This window comes from Microtus ochrogaster, unplaced genomic scaffold (assembly GCF_000317375.1).
Source record: "Microtus ochrogaster isolate Prairie Vole_2 unplaced genomic scaffold, MicOch1.0 UNK1, whole genome shotgun sequence".
Taxonomy (NCBI): domain Eukaryota; kingdom Metazoa; phylum Chordata; class Mammalia; order Rodentia; family Cricetidae; genus Microtus; species Microtus ochrogaster.
Window position 1 is genome coordinate 6,486,539 of NW_004949099.1, and position 25,947 is coordinate 6,512,485.

Below are 25,947 nucleotides of genomic sequence, written 5' to 3' on the forward strand. Positions count from 1 at the left end.
CTAAAGGGCCAAGCGGTGATTAAATGAACACAGTGTCCGTGTAATTATTTCGGGTAGAGCTAGCCATGTGGGCGGCCGGGTGCCGGGACGCAGTCCGCCGCTCCTATTTCTACACTTGTATGCGTTTCTTGGTTTGCAATAGCTCACAGGCCCCAGCAGTTTCCCAAGTAACAACGTCACAGAGAGACTCAGGGAAGAAAACTCTTGATGGCTACCACACACAAAAGAAAGTCACCATCCGAATGCCACCCAGGAGCCTATCTGAGGGACAGAGCATTTGACTGTATGGATAATGACAGCAGTGGAAATAAAGGGGGCAGGCTTTGCAGAGAGAGGAACGAAGCCTTCTGGCCAGGACAGACAAGTGAGTGGCTGGCAGGAGTCTTCCCACTCTGGGTGCCCTAGAAGCCAGAGGTTGTCACCATCTGTTACCGAGGCTATTTTAACTCTTAGGATTTTAATATTTCTGATAAACAAATCTTAAGTCTACTGCCCTCTACTGTTCATAGCTTGGGATTGAATGGGAAATAAAGCCATCGGCACCTGGAGGAGACCAAAGCCAATTAATACCCAGGATAGGGCAGGGGTTAGACTCTACAGCCACGAGCATCACAACATTTGGAGGGGGATTTATTTTCAATATTCCTATGACAGAAAAAAAAATCAAATTTCAGAGAGGTCAAGTGATTCTCCGAAGATCACATATGCTTTCAGAGGGCAATGAGGGTAGGCTGCTATCAAAGTGTTTCACTAATAGTATGCTCCAGAAAAAGGATGCTTGTACTAAAGATCACATCAACCAAACGAGTTTCTGGAAAACAGACCTTATACCAGACATCTCTGGCTCTGTTAATTCCCACCCAACCCCACCACGTCTTTGTGCTAGCAGGTGTTTTGTCACTGGCTAGTTTAATAGTCTTGGCATTGCAGGTCCTGTTTTGGAAGGAAGAAAAGAAGGAGGAAAGGAAGGAGGGAAGAAAAAAATAGATACCAGGAGGACATCAATAGGCCAACTATGTGGCTGCAGCAAATTACTGGGAAAGTGGTATCATGGCCATAGATAAACAGGGATGGATAGATGGACGGGGGGACACACACAAGAGAGAAAGAGAGAGAGATAGAGATAGATAGATAGATAGATAGATAGACAGACAGACAGACAGACAGACAGACAGACAGACAGATAGATAGATAGAGGGTTGAGAGAGAGAAGACATGCCCTGAACAGGCAAGCAAACCTATTATTTTCTCTTTTCAGACAGCCCGAGGAGGCTGAAACCACCCAAATGGTGGCATCAGTTTAGCTCTGGAACTTCTGAGTCTTCCAGCAGGTGAAATGCAGATTTAAGGGCCAACCTGGGCAGAGAACAAGAGACCAAGTATAGTGTAGGAAAGAAAGAATGGAGAAAATCCGCCTTTCACAGGCACAGTTGGAATCCAAAAGGGCTTTGATTCTAATTAAGACCCCACAGCTTCTTCCATGTGACCTGTCAGCTTCCAAGACAGGAGGCCTTCCTTAAGGGAGTCTAGTCCAACCGGCCCTGGCTAATTTTCCTTCGGCCACCTTTTAGGGACCCACAGCACAGTCGTTCTAGCTAATATATTTTACTATATCAACTCCACCAATGGGGTGTGAAGTTCTTTTGAGTGGGAGAGTTCGGCTTCCGCAGTGACTAAGGTCACATCTTCTCTCTAGCCTTACCTCTCACCAGTGAACATGTGGCCTTTTCATGGATTGATTTGTTTTCAGCAACAATGTTTACGATGCTCCCGTGAGTAAAGGAACAATGCTAACAGCTAGCATCTGCTGAGCATGTACAGCATGGCTGACAGAGCTCTGGGGACGTTTAGATGCCACATCACAAAAGCCCTACACCTATCACCCTACCTATATATAGATCTCACTGCTCTTTCGATTTCACAAACAGAAATGGCTACTCCAAGAGATATCCTTAAGTCTCTCCAGCTCTCAGGGTCCAGGCCCTATGTGAACATCGCCTCTTACTGTTTAACCTCTGAGTCCCTTCCCCACCCCTTCCCCTTCTAGAAAGCATTGTCTTTCCTGTATTGTTATCTCTCCCCACTCCACCCTAACCCATACATATTGCATGGGGGAAGTTACAAAAATAACTTTACCATTTGAAATTGCCCTCTTTTGTGGACTGCTCTGTAACGTGTTAAAGAACACGATGCCTGATAAAGTCAGTGTATCTAAATTCTCACATTAAAAAAAGAAAATTTCCAAGGGGAAAGAGCATTTGGTGGAAAGGAAAAACCTCTACAAGTACTCTAAGAGGCACCCAAACCTCAATTTTCAGAATATGGTGATTCTATCAAAGTTGTGACTTACTCTTGAGCCCTTGGGGATGGTCATCCCGACCCACCTGTGAATGTCACCAGCAGGCAGGCTGCCTTCTAGGGTGCAGGATGAAAGCAGCCTTGCTGAAGTGGGTTAAAATTGCCTTCAGGGCCGCAGGGCTGGGGAGTGGTGGTGAATGCCTTTAATCCCAGCACTGGGCAGGCAGAGGCAGGCGGATCTCTGTGAGTTCGAGGCCAGCCTGGTCTACAAGAGCTAGTTCCAGGACAGGAACCAAAGCTACGCAGAGAAACCCTGTCTTGAAAAACAAAACAAAAAAACAAAAACAAAAACAAAAAATTGCCTTCAGGAAGAGATACACAGCAAAGCAAAGCACATGCAGCCTTGTATACCACAGGCCTCTTACGCATGACACCGATGTCTATATTCATGTCATATAGAGCCCTCCTTACCCATGATTCTGCACATGCTCACAGTGGAAGTGATCTCTATCACTGGGGAAGCGATCTATAAGTCTAGGTAATTTCCAGCCACTCTGGAGGATGTCACCACATCTGGCATCTACATTTCTAGTTCCCAAAAGCCCAATAGACCCTAGCACAGTACACGATCACACAGCAAACAACAGTAAGATTAAAACCCAGAACTTCATCCTCAGACTTCCACGGCAGATCAACAGTGCTATGATTGGTTCTGGAGGAAACCAAAGGCCACTGAGAGGAACTAACTGTGAGCACAGGCCAGTAGGGAAGTCATCCCATCATATGCTACAACAGGCGATGCCATCAGATTCGGAAGCTCTGTCACCATTTCGAAGCCAAAGGGACTGGCTAAAATTAAACCTAAATAATTTGAGAGTCATTTCTTTATCGGGAAGTGCTCGCCAAGTGTGCCATGACATCTCTGATGTTTCAGATGCGTGCCGAAACAGGAGCGGTAGTGCATCAATGCTACCTATCTTTATTTGCTTTTTTAAATGCCCCCCACCCCCGCCTCCTCTGTTGCTTTAACAGAGGAGGGACACTTTTAGAGAAACCCTGTTTCTTGAGCACTGAGGTCTGAAGATACTGCATGTCTGTACCATGCCACTTTGATTTTGAACTTTCTAATAAAAAGGTGCCGGACCACCAAAACCAGTACCAGAGAGAACACCTTCCTCCATCCAAAGACCCTAGATTCTTTCTCATCCTGGCTACAAAACACATCCCTGCCTGCTTTGGGAATTTACAGATTTCTTACCTACCTCCTAAAGGATGAGCTGCCAAGCGTCAGAGGAAGGAAGCCTTCGCTCGGGTCTTGATCTGGTCAGTTGCTCCAGTTCACTGTCCCCCTGGAGCTGGTATCAGAAAATGCAAGCAGGACCCCGGGCAGCCCACACATCTCCTGTTCTGAGTCTGCAAATCTGAGCCCTTCCTGAGGCAGGCAGCAGGCTCAAACCCCAGCTGGTCTGCTTTTGCATTCCCTCGGAGAGAACACCGTTCCCAGACGCGGACCCTGCTGGAGACCTACCAAGCCGGGGACCGTGACTTGTGCTCTTGTTCTAGGCCTGCCTGAGCCCTGGAATTGTCTTCTCAAGAACCCCAGTTTCCTCTAAACTCGCCGACTTCACGATTATCTGAAGGAAGTCACAGACCCCAGTCTCTGCGTCATCCGCTGATCCTGAGCCAGACCTAGGAGACCAGTCAGCTGCTCGCAAAGCCGGGGCCACTGAACCAGGAAATGTGCAGCTCATCCAAAAAATAATAATAACTGTCACGGAGCGCCTGGCAGAGCTGGAGAAGTCGCTGTTCGCAGTTCCAATGCCTGCATCCTCCGCATGCTAATGAGGCTGTGATGTCAGCAAGTCAGTCACAGCATCTGGACGTCCCAGTCTGGCCGCCCAGGGTTGAGATTTATTTACATGTAAATTACCCCTGCCTTCCAAATCAATAATCCCTAAGCCAATGTGTTGGGGAGGGGGGAACCTTTCCTAATGTAAAAGCCCAGCTATGAAGCCACCAAAGGAGCGGGAGAAGAACAAAAATCACATCTCAGAGAGGCTTAAAAGGCACACGACTGTTCGCCCCCCCCCCACCTTTTTTGTTTTTGTTTTTAAAAAAGAAGCTCCACGGCAGAGATCTTAGCTGGCCACAGGTATAGCTTGGACGCCAGGTTCAGATCAGAACCTGTACTAGCCCAGCAGCAGCAGCACAACCAGAATGAGTCCTCTCTCTCTCTCTCTCTCTCTCTCTCTCTCTCTCTCTCTCACACACACACACACACACACACACACCTCTCCCTCCTCTCCTCCTTCTCCCTTCTCTCTCTCTCCCTCCTTCCCTCTCTACCTCTTACTATGCTGAACCTTCAAATGCTGTACTTTTCCCCTCTTCAACTTTCATTCCAGGGTATCAGATTCTGCTGCCCTGGGATCAAGTCACCTGAGAGTTTATAAACCTGGAATAAAATGCATTTAGCTGCCACCACTGGCTTTGAATGTAAATTGGTCACATACAGTCCCTGACCCCTTGCTCCAATTTCAAGAGAGCATAGGGGACAACATCATCACAAACCCTCAGACACACAAGGAGAGCAGCATCAGAGGCAGAATGGAGACAGGCTTCTTCCCGCATCTGCCTGGGTTTTGGCAAAGGCGCCAGAACCTCCACTGAACCTTCTACCTTTAGCATTGTTCCTAAGGAGTTGTTTGTTTGTTTGTTTTTACAATAGCATCTCTTCCTGGCCTGGAACTTACCAAGCAGGGGAGGCTGGCTGGTTAGAGTTTTAAGGGGTCCATCTGTCTCTGCCTTCCCAGTGCTAGGATTGCAAGCAGGAGGCACCATGACTGACTTTTTCCCATGGGTTCTGGAAATGGTCCTCATGCCAAAACGCAAGCACTTTACCATCTGAATCAACTTCCGAGCCCCATTAATAAATGTTTAACAGACATATACTCTACACCACACACACCATAGGGACTGGGCATTTTCACAGTCTCTGTACTCACTGAGTTTATGTACCAAAGTGCAGTAACAGAAGCACAAACAGAATGGCCAACTTTGGGGTCAGCAAACAAAATGCTATTCCGTCTAATAGTATTCCAGAGGGGGCTATGTTTCTCTGAGAACTTTTCTCCATTGTCATCTCCTATTGCTCCAAACTAATTTTCTTTCCATGTTCCCTGTCGTACCCATGACCAGGTGAACAGCAGGTTTAAACTAACTTCAGACAAGAAAACCCTATGGGCAAGCAGTGTGTGTGTATGCATGTTTGTATGTGTGTGTGTGTGCATGTGTGTGAGTGTGTGCATGTGTATGTGAGTGTGTGAGAGTGTGTGCACATGCATGTGTGCATGTGTGTGTCTGTCTGTGTCTGTGAGGGTATCAGCTGCAGAGAGGCCCAGTCTATCACGCTCTGAGGTCCCTAAGGACAAAGCAGCCAGTGCAGCTCCTCGCCCCCACCCCACCTCTGCTGGAAAGCCCACTGTGATGAGACCTGCCCTTTCAGCTGGAGCTCCTGAAGCTTCAAATGAGTTTCTTTGTTGGATGTTGAGAAGGTAAATTATGTCTTTTGTTATACATAATTGTATTAATAATGCTTAATCATTTCTTCCAGAAGGTTTTTTTTTTTCTGGTTCACCGAAGACCTTTATGATTAACAACATGGGACCTGGAATAACTTTTACCTAGAGAAATGGAACATGAGAGACAGTCTGTTTTAAGTCCCCGTCACACATGTGGGGCATCATATGGATATGCCAACCCTCAATATCCTTCAAAAGGTTAGTTACTAAACCAAATCATTTGGAGCCACCAACAGCCCAGCGGAAGGGGTGACATCCAACTTCAGGGAGGCCAGGAACAAGTCTTTTCAACTAGCTTATGGCCCAGTTTTGTCATGGGAAAATGGGCCCACCTGACTCTGACCTTATCGGCATTACTCCATGAGGACAATAAGACACAATTCACAAGTAATTGGCAGTGGAGAGGCAACACGAGATTCATCTTCAGCTGGAACAGATTTGACACAAGGCTAGAGAAGTCATGAGACTTGATAATATAGAGTGGAATTAGCAGCATAGTATGGCATCCGGAATGGATGAGCTGGAAACCATTAGATTTGAAGCCTGGGCCTCTCTTGGTGCTAGCGCTGAAACTCTGGGCGGGCTTTGCACATGCTAGGAAAGCCCCGCATCACATAATAACATTGTCAGCCCCTAAGCCTAGGGTCCCCAACTGTAACAAGGGATGTTAACAGTACTTAGCTTCATAGAGCTGTTGGGGAAATAATTAAATGAATTTAATGTGAAATATTTTGCATTGAGCCTATACAGCACACACTTGACGATGTTAGCTACTCATAGAAGAAATAATGTTACCCTCACTAACTTGGGCACTATCGATCTAATCGATTGATTTCAAGGGTTGAAAGGAAGACTTTAAAATCATTCCTACTCCCAAGGGTATATACCCTCATAGCTCCACCAAAAGCGAGTAATCTTCTGACACGCCCTATTCTATAATCTCCAGCACAGACTCCTTGGAATCCTAAAATACAAGGTAAAAAGGCATAAAAAATAACTGATTGACATCAGGAGGGAGACATTTCATTTTCTGAAACTGTATATTGGGACAAGACCATCAAAGATACTCCTCTACACACAGTGAGGTGCCATCCTAATAAAGAGAGCTGAAATATAAGTTTTAAATGATCACGAAACATCTGATCTAACCAGCTACCAGTGTTTCTTCTTATGACCACATGACTACCACAGAACTGGAGCTCGCTGCCACTGCCAGCTTTGTAGGCAAGCACCAAGCCACCTAAAATTCAAAATTCAAAGTTAAGGCTTTTGTATTATTAGAAGGTTGGAAACAATCATCAAATTTCTCTTATGTCGGTGTCTATATATGTATATTTCTGGAACGTGTGCTTCATCTACTCATTATCTTCAGGTGCTGGGGATCAGAAACATTACATGAGCCCCCCTCTATTTCTCAGTCACTGGCTCAGGCCTAGGGGATGCTTTGGTGATCAAGACAGATCCAGATCCAGCCTTCAAAGAGCTCCACAGCAAAAGTGAAGACAATGAAATAAGCCACTAGAGTGGAAGGTGATGTGTGCTATGAGACAGCCTATGTGGCCCTTAGGAGGTCTAGCTACAGTCCAGAGGGGCATTCCAAAGCTCAGCAGATGGAGGAAGCAGAATATCTAGGAATCAGGACTGCACTGGACTATTAAAGTAATATCTACACACAGACAATTCCTTATGATGGAGACTGTTCTGTTGGGGAGTTTTTGAAAATATGCTTGAAGGTAAGCAAAAAAAAAAAAAAGGTCATGCAAAAACCACATGGGGAAGTGCAGAGGCCTGGTACTCTGACAAACTTGTACTGTGCATATTGTGCTTGTAAAAGCAGAGGAAAATGCTACATTGATGAAAGCAACCTTCATGGGCAGCGGTAGAAAAGAATAGGCAGTGTGTGCACAGGGCATGCAAACCCATCAAGAATCCATTAAAGGCCAGGGAAACAAATGCAGATGCTGACATTTAAAACTTTGTATCTAGCTTGGAAAGTGGAAAATTGTAGAAGCAACAATACCGTGTAGGAAGAGGGAAAGGAGAATGAGACCGACCGTGTCCAATGTGATTTAAAAAAAAAAGGACCAGGAAAACTGTGATTTGAGTTATGCCTCAGGTCAAAGCAATTTTTGCTTTTTTAGAAATAATTTTCTATGAGGAAGGCCTATCCTAAACATGACATGAAATTTAGAAGCTATAAATAGAAAAAAAAAGAAAGTCCTGCTGAAATTGCCAAGGTCAAACTTTAGTAGCTAGAGAGGGTGTCTAGGCAGGAAGGGACAGAATTAACAACAAATGGAGAATTAAAAACCCAGGCATCATGGGTACAGGATACCGGGCAGCACCCAGTTTAACAGTGGCAGCTAACAAAGAGACCACTCCGTGGGCTGGGAAAGCAAATGTCGTCCGACTCCAGCTGATATTGGTCAGGACCCTACTAGAGAAGCACAAGAAGAGGCTTTGTGAATCTGTCTGGTTAGCCTGTAAGCGTAGAGAAAAGAAGCGAAGTGAGGACAGGGAGCATGGCAGCCTACAGGGGGGCCTTCTGAGGAAGGGTGTAATGAGCAACTTTTAATTTCCATTTCTATAGGTATCAAATATGAAGGGATGAACCTGAAATGAACTTAAGTAAGGCTGTTAAGTACTGAGATAAGAGCTGGTATGGATTACTTAGAGAAATTTTCATTTTTAGAGAAATCAAAAGAGATAAAGACCATCGTAGCTGGTTAAGGTCAGGACCATTCATAAAATGCTAATTACTACTAAAGACTTCAAACCACTCATCTAATAAGGGTCATTTAACTTCATTTTTCACAGGTGTGTATGCTGTACACATGCGCACTCATGTGAATATATAGTTTTAAATATATAGTCTTTACAGGAACTTTTCTAACATCCAGACATCAAAATCCAGCAAAGTCAATGAGGTGGGGAAGGTAACAAAGAATTGTCATATTAAAAGGGACAGACCAGGCGATAACATAATAACCCGTCTCAGATTTCAGTGGTTCAGCACAGGAAACATTGATTTCTCACTCAGGCAAGGCTGTCTGGGGGAAGTGGGGAGGGTAGGGCAGGGAACATAGGCTTTGTAGATACCTCCACTCCAAGCTGTGGCTCAGGGATCTCACCCAATCCGGTTGTGTCTAGGATTTCAACCTGTAATTTCCATGTTCTAACAACACAAGAAGAAATGAATAGGCTTCCGTGGGATTCAACTTGGAGGTGAATATCAGCACTTTGATTGATCAGTCCATGCTATGACCTCATCCAACTGCAAGGAGGCTGAGAAGCCTGTGTCCCAGAAGAGGGAACATAGACAATAAAAAACATCTGCAATGCACGGCACACATCATTTCTGCTGTGCAAAGACATCTAAAAGGTACAGTCTGTTAAAACGAGGATGTCATAAAACAGTGGATGTTTAGCATCTGAAAAAACCTGTAGCCATCAGGTGGTTCTGAACAGAAACTGCACATGCTACAGGCCAACAGGCTGACAATGAAAATCTGTATTCTGGGTTTCTATCATCATCCAAGCAACAGTATCCACACCAAGTTACCTTACAAGGAATACACGTTTGAAGTGTGTGACATTTCTACTGGGGAAGCAGAGACATGAGGCACCCACAGACTCGGGGCTAGCTTGTCAGCAGGAAGTGCTCAGGAGAGACATCCTCAAAGGCCTCTGACCACTTTTCCAATTCAAGAATGTCTTATGAATGAGCCTAAAAACATGATCTGGTTTAAATCTGGATTTCTCTTCTCCCAGATGCATGTTCACGTTTGATGACAGCATATCCTAGCCTCACTTTCTCCATCTACAAAATGGACATGTCTATCATTCAAGCTTAAGGATGATTAGATGAACCACAATATATAAAATGCTTTGTAGACTAGTTTGTATGTCAAAATATATCATCTTCCACTTGATTTTCTTTTCTGTTTTTTTTTTTAGATTTTATTTTATTTATTATGTATACAGTGTTCTGCCTCCATGTAAGCCTGCAGGCCAGAAGAAGGCACCAGATCTCATTACAGATGGTTGTGAGCCACCATGTGGTTGCTGGGAACTGAACTCAGGACCTCTGGAAGAGCAGCCAGTGCTCTTAACCGCTGAGCCATTTCTCTAGCCCCTTCCGCTTGATTTTCAAAGAAAGGCACAGGAAAGATTGTTGCTACAACACATGATAAAATTATTCATAGACATAAGGATAAGCTCTCTTCTCCCAGGCATTCTTTGTTCGTGTATGAAAAACCTATATCAGGAATATTCCATAAATCACTGACATTTCTAAATCTCAGGAAAAACCATGTGTCACATTTTAAATTCGGAAAAACAATATTCTGTATTTTCCTTATCATCTTAGGAATTGCCATATTTCATATACTTTAATTATCTTTGATCCCAATAATGAAATGCATATAATGCCTTTTATCCTCTTTTAATTATAGTAATTAAAATATGAGATATAGACAATATATATGTACATATCAAAATTAAAGACTATTAAAGACCGTGCTTACTCCCTCCAAAAAGTTAACAATTGCGTCAACAGTTTAAACAGGCATACCTTGGCACATTTTCATTAGCATGCCATTAAACTGGCATGATGTGCTAATAAATGGGTTTTTAATTAAGAAAAAAAGGAGCTGCATTTGATCTGGCAGCTTTTTGGACTACTGGTCCCATCATCAAGCTGAGCAGAAACCGGAATTTCCATAGGGGAGAACAAGGTGCTCATTGCATAGGATGCTTTGGTTTTCTAGCCTTTCCCAAAGGCAGCTACAGAGAGACACTTCTCTTGAGAGAACCGTGGTAACACATCAAGTATTTTAGAAAGAAGACTGGAAAAAACAATCTGTCTCACAAAGGAGCAAATGGACAGCAAAGATCTTCCCGGGAGAATTATCTCAGGAGAGGAAACATCACAGACAGACAACCTGACATGTTTTTCTTCACAGGGATGAGTACCAGGTGCTCCATGCACACGATGTCACAGAGTCCTCATCTAAAAATGTAACTTTCATCATCATGTACCATCCAGACAGAGACGCTGAGGTTCAAAGAGGATGCAATAATGGAATAAGGATCTGTAACTGAGATCTATCCCTGGGTCATTACAACACCCCTGACCCTTTATTAACTCAGAACTTCACAACTCTCAAAGCCCAGGTGTTATTACAGTATGCGGAGTATAATATGCTGAAAAGAATTTCTTAATAAAAACATAGAGCACAGAATGTTCTCTGTTCCTCTAAACAGCAAATTGCTTTGTACAAAGAAAGAACACATAGGGTTTACCTGGGAGGCAAGAGCTCTTCTCTTTAGAGTTCTTATTCTGTTTCATAGTCTTTCATTCTTAGTGGTGGCAAAACTCCCTTGGTTAATACCAACTGTGGTGGTTTGCATGAGAAGAGCTCCCATAAGTTTATATATTGGAATACTTAGCTCCTAGTTGGTGGGACTGCTTGGGAAGGATTAGGAGATGTGACCTTGTATGAGCAGGTGTATCCCTGGGAGTGGGCTTTGAGGTTTCAAAAGCCATGCTATTTCCAGTTAGCTTTTTCTTTCTGCCTCCTAACTGTGGAAGAGCTGCTGTTCCAGCACCATGTCTGCAGCCATGCTCCCTGTCATGGACTCTAATCCTATGGACCTGTAAGCCTCAATAAATTCTTCCTTCTAAAGGATGCCTTGGTCATGGTGTCTCTTCACAGCAATAGAAAAGTAGCCATAATGATTTAGTTAAGGTCACTCTAACTAAACTCAATGCTGTCTCGGAGCAGATCTTTATTGTTGCTTTATACTATTCTATTCTAAGCACCTGGTACCTTGTGTTCTGACAACTAATGAAAGGTTTGGCAATTTTTCCTGTGAAAACTGCAGGACATTTCGGGTTACTTCTGTAATAACTGCTTTCCGTTTTCTGCACTCTGACAAATTCTGGGGAATGAGAAAGAAAAAGGTGGAAGCCACAGTTTTATGGTTCCAACATTTTGGTCTCTTCCCCCAGCTCATCTTCATCTTCTTGACAGATCCATACTGGAGAACTCCCAGCTGGGCTCAGGTATGGGACACTTCTATGTTCTCGATGCTCATTCACTACTTAGGTCTGGTCTAGGGCTGTAACTTCCGTCTTGATGCTAGTGAGTTAAGGCCAAACCATTCCCATCAACTCTGGGCTTGCATGTCTACCTGCCTACATCATATCAAAATGCAGATGTCAAAGGCTTCTCAACTATCATGTATGTACCACATCTCTCACGAATCTGCTTTAGCTTCTGTCTTTGAAATATTAGTTAATAGCAACTCTACCATTACAATGAAAAAAAAGAGCAAATTCCCTGGAGATCATCTTTATATATTTTTTCTGTTACACTTCAACTTGTAACACATATGAGGGAAAATTTGTACCACAAAGACCAAATACAGTTTGCTTCATGTCTTCTCATAAGCATTAGAATACAATTATACTAGGTATCTAGATACCATCTATGTGTCTACATTAGGTATCTATAGCTACATTCATGCTACAACAAACTTGAATAGTTTCCAGCAAACACTTTGTGGCTTGCCAAAATTAAGACATCTATAATCTTGTTTTGATCACTAAATATTTTCCAGCCCTTACCTAACCCTATTGAGTTAGATGTTGGCTCCACCCAACATTTTTCTTCTACCTTCATTATTATCACTCCAGTCCAAGTCACCACCATGTCTCTCCTGTATGGAGATCCAGGGAATCACCAACGCAGGCTTCCTCCTGGTCTAGAAACAAGATGGCACCTTTGGCGAGTCTCACTGGGAGACTGGATTGTGTCAGATTCTTACACAAAATCCACCAGCTCTGCTCATGTCTGGGGTAGCCCTGTGGATCGAGACCACATATGTCCCTAACATCTTTTCCTACTGCTCTCTACCTTTTTACAACCCAAATACAGGATCTTGAACAAGCCAGGCTCGAGCCGTCCCCTGAGCTTTCACTCTTCCTCTTCCTCTGAAATGGTCTGTCCTGTAGACAGTAGCATGGCTCCCTGTCAACTTTTCAAATCCAGCATCAGCCGGTGGGGCCTTTTCCTCCATTTTTCTGACTTGTTCCCTCTGACATTCTCGTAAAACAATTTTATTGAGACATACTTTACACACTACGCATATAAACGTGAACCAATACATAGTTCCACTATATTCACAATCCTTATCATGGTCTAATTTTAGAACTTTAACTGACCTACAAAGAAACTCTCTAATAAGCTGTTCTCTAGTGGCCTCACTATCCTGGACTTAGACAAACACTAATCTACTTTGTATATACAAATATTCCTATTCTGCAAATTTCATACAAATAAAACTTTATCATATGCAAACATTTGTTAATGGTTTTTCTTTGGCATAATATTTTAAATTTATCTATGTTGTAGCTTATATCCTAACTTTTTCATTCATTCTTAATTGCCAAACTTCATATTTCATGGTATATTGTTATGGTTTGGAGATGAAGTATCCCATTCCTCAGAAGAGACATTGTTCCTCAGCTGGTAGTATGACTCAGAGGTTAAGAAAGACATGAGGACATTAACTTCAACAATGATGAATCCATATTAATTATACATAATTGTATAACAATGGGTTTCATTATGACATTTATATATTTTTTGCTTTTCTATATTGTGTGGTATGAAAATGTGTTCTTGTGTGTAGACACACAAGTGTGCAGGTACATGTGCATGCAAACACACGAGGAGGCCCAAGGTTGACGTTATGTGTCGTTCTCAACCGCTCTCTATCTTACACACTGAAGAGGGTCTCTCTGTGAAAACAGAGCTCCCCACTCCATTTGGCTAGCTCGGCTTGCTCCAGGGATCCTGCTTCCACCTCACACCAGCTGGGATTGCAGCTGGCTGTCATAGCCACTCAGCTTTTACATGCGTTCTGGGATCTGAATTCCAGTCTCACACTCACACAGTGAGTGTGTTACCCACCGAGGCATCCCCGAAGCCCTCATTATGACATTTTCAGACTTGTATATAGTGTGTTTTGATCATTTGATTGCTCTCCCCTCACCGCTATTCTCTTTTATCTCTCTCACTTCTGTTGGTCCTCATCTTGTCCCCCTTCAATTTTTAGGGTTTTTTGTTTGTCTGTGACAAAAATATTTTCCTTATAGTATTTTCAGGATCATAGACACCTTACCAGTGACTGTATCACAAAAAAAGCATTTCTCTCTTTCCCCAAACCACCAACTTTCTCTAACTCTTGGGGGAAAGGTAGATCTTTAGGAACCTCCAACTACACTCGATGGCATGACATGAACACACCCAGTCTTGTGCAGGTCTTGTTCAGATAATCCCAGCTGCACTGAGTTCAAGAGGGCAGCAGCCATATCATTCCCGGAAGACAGCATTCTACAACATCCCACCCTTCCCTCGGTTCTTACATTCCTTCTGTTCCCTCTACTGCCAGGTTCCCTGGGTCTCGGAGGGGTGGTTCAGTGTCCCGTTTATGACTCAGCATTTATTCATATAAACTATTATATAAACTATATAAATATATTTATTTATATAATCAGGCATTTATCTGCAGCACTTTGGCTATAAGCCTCTTCCTAACAAAAATGACATCTTATAACAAACTGACCTAACACCTACAGAGTATTCCACCCAACCCAAGAACATACGCTCTACTCCTCAGATGACATCCCAGGACACAAAATAAATTCTAAGAAATTTATAAAAAAAAATTAAAATAACTCCATTTATCCTATTTGACCACAATAAAATCAGACAAAATCAACAGTAAGCAAATATTTGGAAATTACACAAATTCAAGGAGACTAAACAGCACATTACTGAATGATGAATGGGTCAAAGAAGAAATTAATAAAGAAGGTTTTAAAATCCTTGGAAATAAATAATGAGAACATAATATGACTTTTAGAATATATTAAAAGCAGTCCTAAGGAGGGAATTTTTAGAAATGATCAATACTTTCAGAAAAGTGACAGAATACAAAACCAATGTGCAAAAATCTGTAGCCAAGGCTGCCCAGTGGTGGCACATATCATGAATCCCAACATTCAGGAGGCAGAGGCATCTCTGAGTCCAAGGCCAGCCTGGTCTACAAAGTGATCTAGTACAGCTAGAGCTAACACAGAGAAACCCTGTCTTGAAAAACAAAAGCAAGCAAACAGAAACTCAGTAGCCTTTCTACACACCAATAACAAATCATGGAAACATTCTCATTTACAGTAATTTTTTTTAAAAGGAGGTCAAAGACCTATATAATGAAAACTTGAGATTTCTGAAGAAAGAGATTGAAGAAGACACTAAGAGATGGACTGGTAGAATCAACAGTGTGAAAGCGAACATTCTACCAAAAGCAATTTACAGATTCAAGACAATCCCTATCATAACACATAGGACATTTTTCACAGAAATAAAAACAACTTCCAAAGCCTAATATGGACTCTCAGAAGATCGCAGATAACTAGAAAGAACACTAAAAGTATTCCAGATTGTAAGCTACATTACTAGGTCAAAGTAATAAAAAAAACACGGTACTGGCACAAAAACAGATACTTAGATCAATGGAGCAAAATGAAAGACTCAAACAGGATTGTGTTTAACTGTACATGCCTGATAGCTGACAAATATGCCAAAAAGACACACTGGAGGAAAGATGTTAAAAAAAATGATACTTGAAAAATGGATGTTCATATGTAGAAGAATGAAATTAGATCCACATCTATCATCAAGCACAAAAATTAATTCCAAAGAGCCAAAGACCTCCATGTAAAACCAGAAACACTGGACCTGCTAGAAGAAAACAGAGGCAGCACCTATGTGCAGGAATGGACTTCCTGAATAGAGTTCCATTTGCTCAAGAATTGAGGAAAAATCGACAGAAATTGACTTTATAAAACAAAAAAGCTGCTGTTCAGCAAAAGTAAAATTTAAGTTATAGTGAAGAGACAACCTATAGACTGGGATAGAATTTTTGGCAGCTATACATTTGATAGAGATTACTATTTAAAGTACTAGCAGAAATAACAGAATAAGAACATGAACACCAAAAACTAAAGAATTAAGAAAAAATCTAATTAAAAAATGGGCTTTGTATTTAAATAGAGAATTTTAAAAAGGAATAATAATAATGATGCCTAAGAAAAACTTTTAAAAGTATCCAATATCATTAGCAATTAGGGAAATGAAAATTAAGAGTACTTTGAGATCTGACCTTATCCTAGTTAGAATGGGAAAGATCAAGAAAACAGCTGATAACAAAGGCTAGGAAAGACATGGGGAAAGGGGACTCTTCATTACTGTAGGCAGGACTGCAAACTGGGCGGTCACTCTACAAATCAGCATGGAGAATCCTCAGAAAGTTACAAGTAGATTTACCATACGACCTAGATATACCCCTTATTAGCATATGGCCCCAAACTCAATCACCTACTCATACTATACTTGTGCAGTAATGTTTTTGCAGCTCTACTCACAGTGGCTATTCAATAGAAGCAACCTAAACATCCTTCAACTGGTAAACGGAAATGTGGCATATATACAATGTGGAATTTAACTTATCTGTAAGAAAAATAAAATCAAGAAATTTCCAGGATGGAACTAGAAAATATCATACTGAATAAGGCAATCCAGACCCAGAAAGACAAATGTTCTTTCTTATTTGAGGATCCTAGTGCTAAATCTTTAGATGTGAATATAGAACCAAACTAATCTCAGAAACCAGAAAAATAAAAAGGGACCATGTGGGGGGAGGAGGGGCTGGGAATGGGAGAAGCTCCAGAGAGGGGACAGTAGGACATAGGTGTCACTGTGATTTGGTTTAATAAAGAGCAGAATAGGCAATAGCTAGGCAGGAAGAGGTTCGGCGGGACTGACTTGTGGGGACAGAGAGGACTCAGAGAGGAAGAAAGGTGGATCCTCCAGCCAGAAGCTGAGGAAGCAGGACGGGCAGTCAAGAGTAATGGTAAACAAGCCATGTAAAAGAATGTAGACTAAAAGATACGGGTTAATTAAGTTATAAGAACTAGGTAGGAACAAGCCTAAGCTAAGGCAGCTTTCACAATTAATAATAAGTCTCCGTGTCATTTTTGTGAGTTGGCAGCCCCCCCAAAATTTATTATATATAGGTGCTATGAAGGGGAAATGGGAAAAGAGAGGGGGGCTTTAGCTGAAGTGAGGGAAAAGAGGGCAATACAGAAAGAAAGAAGGAGGGATAAGGAACTCTGTGGATGACTGAAAAGGGTATCATATTATTTTATGTTTACTTAAAATACATATATTAATTATGTATACATCTATTCATATGCATATGCATACATAGATACATATATACACATGTTAATGAAGTTATACCGCTTGTAATAGTGCTTTTGGGGAAGGGAAGGAGGAGAAAGAACACTAAGGAAGTTTAGAATCTACTTAAAATTATACACATATAAAGTACATGTCTATGAGTGCTAGCCAGGGGAACCTCCCTATGAGTTGTTGGCCAGAAGGTCCTAGAGATTCCTCAAACAATAGAGGCTATTGTCATAGCCCTTGGCTGCCTGACAGGAACTGAAGGGAAGACCAGACTGCTGAAGACACCACCCACATCGGATACAGGATTCCGAGGAGTCCAGCTAGGGCTGACCTTTATGCCTCCTCCCTGAGGACTAGTTCTCATAGTATCCAAAGGCGCTATGTGAGCCCCCAAGGGAGAAAAGCAATCCATAATCTTCGCTAGCAGAAAAGGCCACAGACCACAGGGATGCCTAGCTGGCCAAGATATCCCCAAGGGTACAATGGTGTCACTTAGATCTTGGGGGTAACCAATATAGTTTCCAAACAAGACCTCCACAATGCTGATACCAGTTGACATGCCTGCATGGATGGGGAAATCTCACAAGGTGCCGTTTCAAAAGGAAAACTATGGAATTAATGGCTGCCGAGTGATGGGGTGTCGGTCTCCTCCAGGACCAAACTTCCTATAGATTGTTCAATCCAAAGTGACCAGCCCTATTTATGTACACGTGTGAGCAACACTAAATTGATTTATCTGTGTGTGTGTGTGTGTACGTGTGTGTGTGCATGCATGTATGGTGTGTAAAACAATAATAATTAAAGAAGTTATAAATTTGTGAGGGGGTAGAGGGACTCAGGAGTTGGTGGAGGGAGGGTGAAGTGATGCAAACACAGCACTTAAGTTGGAAACTCTCAGAAAAATTTAAAAACTGAAAATATTTTGCTGAGATGGACATTTTCCATAGTCCACTGTGGTGATTTTTGACTGCCACCCTTCCTCCACCCTTCCATAGTTAGTTTGCTTATTTTTTTTTTTTTAGTGACTAATTTAGGCATGTTAAATGGAGTCGCTTCTCCTGTAGTGTGGGTTGGCAGAGGGCAAAAGCACTGTCTGCTTAAGCAACTTGGCTGGTCTGTGTCAATTGGTATCACACTTATCTGTTAGCTAGTAGTTATGGCTGGCTGATTTTTCTATTGTGTTTGCCAATACCTTTTGCAACAAACTGCACAAAACTTTGCTCTGATGAAAGAGAGGCTCCTTTGCAAGGGCAGGGTGTTGTCCATCCTTAAAGCTGCCCCTCCCAAAATAAAACAATAGGTCTAGACCTTTGGCTCTTGGCTGTACACTTGCAGAGCAGATTTCCCATCACGCTGATCTGTGTTAGAAGGGAAGAGGAAACTGAGAGAGTCATAGTTCAAATGCCACAGACTATCGCCTTCCACGACTTTGTAGATTTTCTTCATTAGATATTCTACCATTAGGCTTTATGTCACTAGGAAATTTTCCAGAAGCCTTAGATGATTGCTTTAAAATATGTATTAATATACTTTTCAGCAAATTACTGCTTCAGCAAATGATTGCTTTTAAAATATGTATTAATGTGCTTTTCAGCAAATTATTTGTCAACCAAAGGGTCTACTGTGATTCTCGCACTGCCACTCTGAAAGCTAAACCCGGAGCTCATTAGGCATTAATGTGTTTTACTTAGGCAGCAGCATTGTGTTCTCACTATGGAACTAGAAAGCTTGTCAGCGCTACTCTGCCTTCTATTCTCAGAGCTGGGACACACAGTCGTCCTGGGGCAGGAAAACAGCACAGGAGGACGCTCCAGAGATGAGCATAAAAAGCAAGAGTGGGGGAGGACACACGGCGACAATGACAGGAGACACAACATGACACGACCGGGGAGTGGCAGTCCTTACCACCTGAGCTTCACACAGCCAGGGGAGCATGCTTGGAAAAGCTGGTGGTTACACGAATTTGGCATAGGGTTACAATGTTAACAATGCATAAAATGCCACAAGAGACCTCAACTCAGCTCTTCTTGTCCTCTTGGAGCCAGGCCACAGGGGAGATATTGTACACCGCCAGGCCTGTTTCTCCCACTAAATGAACTACTTCCTTTGCCGTAACTATGGGTATGATTCCATACAACTCATTGTAAAGAGCCATGCGAACTCATAAATTTCAGTGCCTGCTCCCTAGACTCCCATCAGCTCCATTAACAGTCCTTTGATAATGACTGGCTAAACTAATGGATAAGTAAGTGCCCATGACCCACGGCCTAGTTTATGGCTGGCCGTGAGATCTAATGGCTGATCATGTCTTCCTCTGACAGAGTAGGAATTGGAAAAAGACTCTATCAAGATGAACAGATAAGTGAAGGCAGCTTGCAGATGAAGCTTGGGAGTCTTCCTTACCATGACATCATCCAAAGAATATATGGGAACGAGAAGCCCCAGATACTCAAGAGGGAGGGGTGAGTGTAAAAGATGCTGTACGGCTCTCTCCTCGCTTCTATTCTTGGGAATACGTTTTCCTTTCTTAACAGGCTATCTCTAGTTCTCCTCCATTTCTAACTTAAAGACAACTTTTCTCCACAGCTCTTCCTGGCAGCTGCTGGGATTTTCACCTAACCTGTACCACTTTTCTAATAAATTGTCCGGACCTTCCTTCTGAGTCTATCTTCTAAATCCTTTTATTAATCAGACTGGGGACTTCAAAATGGAACCTCGGTTTTCCCAATAACACTCAGGGTGATGAAAATAATGGACAAACCACACCTCTTTATTTCTAATTAACTTACAAACAAACAGTTTGGCTTTTCATTGGACACATTAACAAGAGGTTTAGTCAGAACTACCAAAGCCCACGTCATCATGAGACACATTGGACTCTTACACTCTCTCCTCCTCAGGACCGCTTGTAGGTATGGCTCTAGCTCCTGCCCTCTACCCCAATTGCAAATGAGGCCCCCAATTTGATTGATACTGACAAGAGCCTCTGCCAACAAGCCAGGCCACAGAAGTTCCACACTGACATCAGCTCCTTTAATGAGGGCGCCGATCTGACCCATGGCAGCCATCACCTTGTATATCATGAGGGGGGAAGGGATGCAGGGAGCTCAGGGACTGAGGTCACGGTGCAGACTGTCAGGGGAAAGCCAGTTACAGGACGATGTGAGTACCTCCCCTCAGTCAAGTCTTAGCTCCCTTGGAAGGACGGAGCACCTTGGCGAAAGCTGAGGATGGGGACCACATAACTTATTTTTGTTTTGATTATAGCACAGAGAGACTGTGATACCCATGGAGTTATCAGGTTGGTGACTGATGGAGACAAAGGAATGAGACATACAGCTGTGGCATCTTCTGTATCTTCCAACCTGCTTCTCTGGATTCTGTCTTTTCCTTTCTAATATTAAATATTCCTTTATACCTATAGATAGCTTGCTACAGAAGGCAAATAATTTATTTTTGCTTGAAGCAAAGTCCTGCTATAATGGAACGAATTTTCTTATTAAAATCAAGAAGTATATGTTTATCCCTGGCCTGGTCTATTCTATTGCTTCCCTGCTCCCACCCTTACCGCCATTGTGGTGTGTGTGTGTGTGTGTGTGTGTGTGTGTGTGTGTGTGTGGTGTCCAGGTAAGTTGATTACTACTTTTGCTCTGAAGATACCTTTTCTTTAAATATATGAACAATGGTTGATAACCATAGTATGTTTACAAAGCACCTTGTATAATATCAGATATACCAGAAGCACCCAATGGGTATTAGGTACTATAATTACCTGCAAAGCAGATCCCATATAGACCTGCCCTCCAAGTATGGTAGGCAAGGGCATCTACTGGGAGTGGCTGGGAAGATAGACTTATCACGACGGATTATGCATGGAAAAGTTGTCCTCTTAAAACTGTGACACTAAGTACTCCTTGTTGGTACATCTTTCCTAGTCTATCCCTCTCCTCCTCTGGGTCTGTGCTTCACACTGTTCAATGTCAGGCTAAATTGAGCCCTGCAGGAGATTCCTGGAATTCCGTCTAATAACACACATCTTCCCTCCACTCAGGAAGTTGCTGGGACAGGACATTATTTTGCAAAGGATTTAGTTATTCATTCACTTTGAATGGCAAAGGTCATTCGCTTTGATCGGTAAATGACCAGGTCAAAACATAAAAGGATAATGATAAAATGAAACCATCTGCCCTGAAACAACCCAAATGAGTAGCAGGAAGGGCTTAACATGCGCCACAGCTATGCTTCTTCTAGAGAAGTTGGTAGCATCTGGGCTAATGTGTAGGAGCATAAATCATCAAGATAGCCACAGTCTATAAAAGGCAAAAGTGACCCCAACAGCCAGGCTCCTCTGATCACAGGTATATGTCAAGTCAGAGGTGGTCCAGGGCCAGTTCTGACTCTGCCCCTTATAAGCAGTACAGAGTGGGAAATGTCATATTCCTTCTCTGAGCCCATTCAGTAGTCTCTGCCTTGGGGACTTGCTAGGTTATAAGATAAGAAAGGCAAATTGTCAAGCACACAGTAGCTGCTTAATAAGTGTTTATACTACCTGAGTGTAAACACAGCATTTGATGTCCTTAGATTCAAAAGGTCATCAGTACACACCAATCACACTATCTACTCTAGAACCTGGAGAGTCCCTAATGGCAAAGGCAAGCTCCATGCTGCCTGTTCATCTTCCTGCCCGCCCTCCTCCCATAATAACTGCTAATGGGAATGTACTAACACGCCCTGGAGGTCACCAGGGGACAGGCTGGGACAGATGTAAGAGCGGGCTGTTTGGGTGAATTATTTAGCACCTTCTCTGAAGGGCCTGGAGTGAACTTCACAGACAGCTCCACACACAGCAAGGTGACAGCCCGTGACTCATCACCCAGAGGCTCATTTGTCTTCCCTTAAAGGGTGCACACAGCAAACCCCTACTGGGGGCAGGGGCTTGGCACAGCTTTCCTCACTCAAGTCATCACAAAGAGGAGGCTGCAGGAGGACTGTGAGGAGTCTGGCCCCAAAAGGCTACCTAGAAGGAGTTCAACCAGCTGGGGTAAGAGAAGACATGCGGTGGCAATGGAGTACACTAGGGATGCAACTTTGGCCCAGGAAAAACAGGAGAGTGACCTGGATAGAACCACTGAAAAGCTCAATCTTAGCCACCAAGTATTATCCACAGACAGCCCCAAGCCCAAAGTCCTTCACGAATCTTCAATGAAGATGACTGCTAGTAGTTCAGGCCATAGGTACACTGAAAGAAGAAAATATTTACCACTCTGATTTGTATGCAACATTTACTGCATACAAAACACCTAGTTCAACCCTCTCAACAACCCTTCAGCCTCATTTGTCATAGATAAGGAAATAAAAGTCACGAGCATCTAGTAGTTAGTGTAAGCATCCAACTGAATTTTAACTCCATTTCCTCTTACTTCTGTGTATTTCTGTTCTTAAATATCCACTTAGTCTGTTGAATCTGAACTTCTCTTTCTTTGTGAGGTTTGGGTTGATCATGATATAAGGGACACCTGGTGTGGACCGCCGTAGCACAAAGCGATTGGACAAGCCAAGACATACTCTTGAAGAACAAGTCCCAACAAACTAGTGGTCAAGTTCATTGTGCTCATTGTGAGTGAACTCATGTTCATAGCTACAATAAAGGGAGACACTGAACATAGGGAGCCCTTTTCAAGCCAAATGAAGCTGAGTTTGGAAGGAGCCCATGGAATACAATTAAAGCTGATGGAATAAACTGGACGCTGGGGACCCATAAATTGCTTGCCAAAGTCCCTATGTGAGCTGAAATGTCTCAATAAGTCGGTCCCAAGGGCTCTGCAGAGTTAATTCATCTTTTCTGGCCAAGTCATCTGCTTTACTGGCCAGGTGCTGGGAGTTCTCCCCAACAGCATGGGATACCTGATCTTGCTCAGCACCTGCTGAAAATCCAGATTCCTAGGCTTCCCCTCCTCATAGACCAGTGGTTCTTAATCTTCTTAATGCTACAGTCCTTTAATACAGTTCCTCATTGTGTGGTGACCCCTAAGCATAAAATTGTTTCATTGCTACTTCATAGCTGTAATTTTGCTCCTGTTAGGAATTGTAATACAAATATCTAATATGTGACCCTAAATGGATGGTGACCCCCAGGTTGAGAACCACTGTCCTAGACCTTTTGAATTATCCCTCTAGGTATGGAGCCAAGCCACTGAAGTCTGCACATGACCTCCAAGGATTCTGCACGTAACCATCATTAGCACCCTCCACCCCCCCTCCCAAATAAAAGGAAGAAAAGGAAGGAAGAAGATAGTGAGCAAGGTAGGAGGATAGAGGAGTCTCTGAGGGGCTCAGGATGGTCAGCTGGTGCCTTCCACATGAAATCTGAATCACATTTTGGTTTTATCAGGTTTACACTAGAGATCATGAAACTGATCCAAGTGCCAGGAAGTAGGTATGTGAGATTTGTAAGCCATATGGCCTAGGCCATTTAGATTGCCACGAAAGCTCAATTCTGTTGTTATGGAGTGAAAGCCGTCCTAGACAAGGATGACACACTGGTTACTCTTCTCAGGCTATAATAAACTGTCCCATGAAAGCAACTTTAGGCAGGAAGGGTTTATTTTGGCTTATAGTTTGTGGGGACACAGTCCATCATGGTGGGAAAGGAACAGCGGTAAGCACGGGAGGCAGCTGGCCACACCGCTTCTGTGATCAGGAAGCAGAGAGACGAAGGCTGATACTCAACCTTTTCCCGCCATCTGTTCAGGCCAGGACCCAGGCCCATGGGCTGGTTCTAACCACAGTTAGGTAAAATGCAAACCTTCTCAGAAATACCTTCCATGCAGAGGTGTACGCCTGTGGTAATTTTACATCCAGTCAATCTGGTAATGGGGGTCCACCAGCACAAATGGTGTGCCAACTTTATGCCAAAAACATTTTTATCAAACTAGACTGGGGCAGGCGTAAATCTGACCTGCAAATTACAGTTTGTGGACTTGATAGTCAAACAATTGTCTTCCAAGTTTTTGTGCCTATGTTTAAGTAGAGGCACGCTGTATCAGCCGGTGTGTGGAGGTCAGAGGCCATCGTGCAGGAATCGTCTCTCTCCTTCCACCATGTGGGTTTCAGAGATCAAGCTGAGGTCACCAGCTTTGGTGGCAACTCATTCTGCTGGCCCCCTCAACAATGACTTCTCCTGAATATTTTTAAAGAGCAATAAATACAAAGACACCATAGTACCTGGCCCTGAGGTGATCAGGTTCTTAAGAGACAGCCGTCATCTGGATTGAGTTATCTTCTTCTAGCGGGAGACACAACCCCTGGTTTTCTACAGCATCAACTTACCTGTTCCCAAACACCAAAGGAGACAGGGGATCCACGTGATCTTCTTGCCCTTTTGCACCTATTTTGCCCACATAAATGTGTGCCCATATACACGTGCTTTTGAGCATGCATATGCTGTGTGTTTGTACCCGTGTATTTTAGTGTTTCATCAGACCCTCATGACAGAACCTCAATCATCTCTAACTTAAAACAACTTAATACCAGGAAGGAATCCAGGAAATACTCTCCCCAGCTTTTTTGGTGCAGCTGCTTTGGTACGATGTTGGCTTCACACTGAGTGTATCTGGGAACTTGCAGATGCACACAGGGCTGCCTCTGGGCTTCCCTTGACTAAGTAAGCCAGATTCTCCAGAGAGAGAGCCACTTGTCATAAAAAAAATCATCATTGGCAATATTTTTTTTTCTTTAAAGATCCATCCCTATGATAGGAACATTAACCCACACTGTAGGAGAAGAGACAGGAAGTTGACTCCTCGACCAGATAATTGATTGCCTACCTTCCTGAGGACTCATTCATTTAGCCAGAATCCTTTTCTTGCTCACCTCCCTCTCCGCTATGAAGAAGGATAAATAAACCTCTTGGGTACTCACTTTTCTTTCCCGTGAGCCCCTGATATGTACCAAATGTGCCTGGCTCATCCACTAATCTATATGGTACATATTTATTTCTTAGACTGAAACACTGAGCCTGCAGGTTGAAAAGAGGAGATGGCCTGGTTTGGAATTCAGGGATAAAGGCTCCATCTCCTGACATGTCCTTGCTGTTGTGACTTGGCCAAGACATTTATCCTTCAAGAAGCTGCTGCCTCTTGTGTCCATCTGCAATAACCATTTATCCCTTTGTTATGTCTTTTGTGGGATTATGATATGATCAGGGTAATAATAATAGCCTGGAAAAGGAGGCCTGCAGCACTGGCAAAAGCAGGGAGAAAGACTGACTTTTGGGTTTTTTTCTCCCCATCTTAGATGTCTAACCACTTCTATAAATCTAAATAAATAAGCCATCACACTGGTCTTTCAGTATCTGCTCCGCATCCTACAAAAGAGAAGCCGTGGGGAGACATGCCTGGATGCCTGTGCTTTGGATCAGATTAGCTGGAGGCTCTGTGGAAAGCTCGAGGATCAGTTATGCCTTCTCCTGTAGCTTGCTTTCTGTTTCTGTGATAAATGCCATGACTAAAATCAACTCCAGACAAAGGGATTTCTTTGTCTAATACATTCTGATCACAGTCCACCAATAAGGGGAGCCAAGGCAGGAACCCAAGCAAGAGCAGGGACCTGGAGGAGGAAGTGAAGCAGAGGCCTCAGACAAACACTGCTCATAGGCCAGTCTGAGGGAGGCAGAGGGGCACTGCTCACAGGCCAGTCTGAGGGAGGCAGAGGGGCACTGCTCACAGGCCAGTCTGAGGGAGGCAGAG

At 43.1% G+C, this 25,947-nt stretch overlaps 1 protein-coding gene across 5 annotated transcripts in view; it reads right to left on the minus strand.

Moving 5' to 3' along the window:
• The window catches only part of Prickle2 (prickle planar cell polarity protein 2), a 341,452-nt gene that overhangs the window by 105,994 nt on the left and 209,511 nt on the right, over positions 1-25,947 (minus strand). The window contains exon 1 of one of the 5 annotated variants that reach the window (XM_005364903.2): positions 3,561-4,140. The exons of 3 other annotated variants lie outside the window; for them this stretch is intronic. The gene's annotated coding sequence lies outside the window, so the exon portion shown is untranslated. Of the gene's footprint in view, positions 1-3,556; positions 4,141-25,947 lie in introns of those variants that run through there. One more of the 5 variants, XM_026788042.1, reaches the window with a different exon arrangement.